Raw genomic sequence first — 4548 nt, 5'->3', positions numbered from 1 at the left:
TGGAGATATTCCAGGATCTGAAGGTCAACTTGATGGCTTAGAAAGGAAGTAATCTGGGAGTAATGATGGGTGATCAAATTTAAGATATTTCTCTGCATGTAGAGTTCAATTTCCATATATATATTTTGGATCTAGTGCTAATTTTCATGACTGCAAACATGAAACATTATATATGGCAATATATAAAATTCTATTCCTAAATTCATGGTATTTGCCATGAACTATGGGATAATCCAACTTTGGGGACCATTCAACCTCTATTTCCAGCATCACAAACTGAGCCCATCATCATCTTATTATTGGCTGATACTAACCATTAACTATCTTCCTTCAATTTTCACTCTCAGCCTTCTGTCTATGTTCTAAATTACAATAAACTTGGAGACAGGAAAGTACTGCAAAGGAAGTCTGAAATAGATTATTTTATTAGCGGGAGACAGAGTCTGCCATTGTAAACGAATAGACAGCTTATAGATCATCTGTCCCCATCTTAACTCATTACAACCCAAGACTCTACTAGGAAGTAGTAGAGAGATAATTTCTAAACTATATTTAGACTTACAGTGTTCTTAATTATATGGGGCACCAAAGGATTTTTTAAACGAAAAGAACAACTAAAATTTGGTTTTGTAATATAAAGAAATATAAATTTATTTATTATATAAAAAATATATAAAATTTATAATAGCAAATAAGCTAATAAAAAATTAAAAGTTAATTTTTATCATACGTTGTGTTTGTTTGTTTGTTTGTTTTCTTAATGACTTTGATAACATCGAGGCAGTTTCCCCAAACTGGAGGGTTGAAGAGTTTTGATTGTAATGAGTTAAGATTGGGACAGATGATCTATAATCTATTCTTTTATAATGGGAAACTATGTCTGCCACTAATAAAATAGTCTACTTAGGTCTTCCTTTCCAGTACTTTCCTGTCTCCAATTTTATTGTAATTTGGAACATAAACAGAAAGCTGAGAGTGAAAATTGAAGGAAGATTGTTAATGGCTAGGACCAGCTAATAACAAGACAATGATGGGTTCAGTTTGTGATGCTGGAAATAGAGGTCAAAGAGTCCCTAAAGTTGGATTATCCCAAAGTTAATGGGAGATGGCATGAAATGTGGGGAAAGAGAAAGCTGGGAGTAGGAGACACGGGGGGATCAAATCTGGGAATCAGCCAAGTTGGCCATGGGTGAGAAATTAGCAAAGTGAGGCTAATCTTACTGCTGTAAAATAGCACTGCTCACCCCACACTGATTAATATATACATAATTTGTCTTTTAACAGTTATCTGGCTTATAATGTATATAAAAATTCAAATCAGGTAAAAGAGACTACAACCTGTGGACATAGTTGGTATGCAAGGATGTTGTTTAATGAGCATGGGCATAAAGATTTTCCTAGCTACACAGTGTCCAAAGTTGAACTATAAAGCGTAGAAACTCTCGGGAGCAATGAATGAGCTTGACATTCATGCAAGGAAACCTAAATCGCCATCTGGTTGGAAAGCTTATATTTAAGCTCTCTTGCATTGTGTTTTTACGCTGGCCACTTGAGTAAAGATTTGCTTAGAAACTGAGGTCGTACTAAGTTGGAATGAAAAACATCAGGACCCAGCTGTGTAAAGGTAGAAGACTGACAATAGTTTTGCCTGTGCTATCAACTTTAATAAATCACACGGGTCATAGCAGTTTTTTATTTTTAAATATATTTTAGCTGAACAGCCTTATTTGTCAAGGCAGATGTGATCTAACTGAGGACAAGCAGAGTAATAAGAGGTCAGCAATAGGTTTGAGTTCCAATAATAGAGGTTGGAAATAAAAAAATAGTAGCCATTGTTGTTATGTGGCCTTATTTAAAATGCTGAGCTGTTAGGGAAAAATAAATAAATAAGCAGGACTCACACAAACAAATACAGTCTAGAACATTCACATGAAACAACAAATACTTGAATTCATTTGGGGGAGTAGAAGAGCTTAACCAGAGAAGAAATCACTGACAGTACATCTGAAGTGCTGAAGAGTTGAGGAATGGAAAGAGAATAACAAGCAGAGAAATAGTAAGTGCAAAGGAAATGATATGAAGACACAAGAGAGGAGGGCTCATTCAGAAATTTCAGTATGGGCTCACTCAGCAATTTCAGTATGGGTTAAATTTTGGAAGCATGAGTGATGTTCATAAATGGAAAATGTAATGGGAAAATTACAACTGGGATAGATTATAAAGAAATTTGTGTGTTGCGCTGTCATATAAAACTAATTTCATAAATAAGGGCTGTATATAGGACTGTTTCAGTAGATGACAAGTGACTAGATTTGCATTGGTAACAAGGTAGACCTAAATATGGAGTCTAATCAGGGAGTGATTATAAAAATTCAGAGAGGAAATGATGAGGATTTGAGCTAAGGTACTTATAGGTAGGATTAATCTATCTTATTGACCCTTTAGTGAGCAAATATAAAATAAATGATGAGGATTCAATTGATGGTAATTGTTATAGACATGTAGAGGAAGAAATACAATTGATTGGACAATTGGATTGACCCATTGGGTGCAACTGAAGAAGATGTGTAGCATTCCTCCATTCTTATGCCTTTAGTAACTCTTGACACAAAAAAGCCAGGGTCTGGAGTACAAAAGGAGAAATGGTGCTGAATTTGATTTTGTTCATGTGTAAGTGTGAATGTAAAAAGATGGGTCTTATTTGGAAACATATTTGAGGTTAAATAACAGAGTTGACTATGCTATAAACTAGCTTACCCTGAGATGGCATTTAAAAAGATATTCGTGAAGTTTTCTATTTACTTATTAATCATCTAATTAGAAACTGTATTACATATATGTTTATATCAGGGCTTATCTAGGTTTTAATTTTTTGAATGTTGAAAAAATAATCAGGGCAAAAAAAGGGTTTTATTAATAGGGCTTTGTATCAGATTGGGAGTGAGAGAGGAAACATAAGATGTATTTTATATTTCTTCAAATCTTTGATATTACCAGGGATAATTATAATTGAGAAATCTCCAAGGGAGATATGATATTCTGAAAATCAAATACATATGTTACTTTAAATTTACGTTATTCCCGTGTGGGATTTTCTGCATGCTTTAAAAGGACCCAGTGCAGAGGAGCGTGGTCAGAATGTGCAGCTATCTTTTAGGAGACTACTAGGTAGAAAGCCTTCCACATCTATTAATAGACAACACTCTTCTATGCCTTAAATCTCTACCATGTCCTTAAGAAAGCTTTCCCAAACACAAAGCAAAGCTGGACTTCTATCTCCTCTTCAGGATGTGAAACATCCTCATGAGTAATGATCTTACTGGGATGCAATTGTCTGATTACATATCTGATCTCTGCCCATTGTCTCAGAGCATTTTTTGTTGGTGACACTTATTGTTTTCAGCATTTCTCACTACCAAGAGAGTGCCTAGCAAATATGTTAGCTTCTTAAAACTATGTTCAGTTGGTGAATGGGAGTGAAAGCTGAAGCAAATAAATAGCCAGAATTCAACGCAGTTTTGAGGAGAGGATACTGCTCATGAGATCAAGCTGGTTTGCATTCCTACTTCTGGCTTTGCCAGAAGGATCCATCCCACCCTCTGAACCTTAGTTTTCTCACCTATCAAAGATAAAATAATGTTTTTTCTCAAAGACTTACATTTTTTTATGTTTATTTACTTTTGAAAGAGAGAGAGAGAGATCGTGAGCAGGGAAGGGGCAGAAAGTGATGGAGACAGACAGTCCCAAGCAGGCTCCTTACTGTCAGCACAGAGCCTGATGTGGGGCTCCACGTCATGACCCATGAGATCAAGATCTGCGCCCAGATCAAGAGCTGGTCGTTTAACCAATGAAGCCACCCAGGCACCCCTCAAAGACTTACTTTGATGACTAATAGAAAACACATATTCAGAACACTTGCCAATAAATGATAATGCAATAAAATATAATTCTCTTTCATTTTCCTATTCTTCTCCCTTCCAGATTCTCAACTTTTGTTCTATACAAAACTCACAGTCCTAGATAGAATAATATGGTACTGGGAACTTGTTTTTACCTTTTGATACATTATTCTTTGTCCTTGTTGACACACACACAATCTCTAGGCAGAATAAAAATAACAATAAAAATCAGTTGCAATGATCTCCAAAATGATGATTTCCCTGGGTGGTTCATGGGAGAATGATTCTAACATTATAGGGAAATGGATTAATTATGGGAAATAAAAATAACAGGGGAAACTGTTTTAAATGCAATATTCATAGATTGACTAAAGAGTGCCCTAAAATATTCGAAGGCTTTAAGAAAAGTCAAAATTAGTGTGCAGTTACATGAGTCTTTGGTAAGGATCTGCTGCTATGTTTTGGTTTGCCTCATTTCTTAAACAATAATTAGTCAAGATATCACATATTAAAAGAGTGACAGGAGCATACAGCCACAAATAGTTCCCTTATGGTCAGAGAGCCTTGGAGGCTAATTTCTCAATTTTTGTATCAGCCTTCTTCCTCCTGAGTATGAATCCCTGGATGTGTTACCAATGTTTAGTTTTCA

The sequence above is a fragment of the Crocuta crocuta genome, unplaced genomic scaffold (assembly GCF_008692635.1).
Source record: "Crocuta crocuta isolate KB4526 unplaced genomic scaffold, BGI_CrCroc_1.0 scaffold263, whole genome shotgun sequence".
Lineage (NCBI taxonomy): Eukaryota > Metazoa > Chordata > Mammalia > Carnivora > Hyaenidae > Crocuta > Crocuta crocuta.
Note: the sequence above shows the minus strand (reverse complement) of the source record.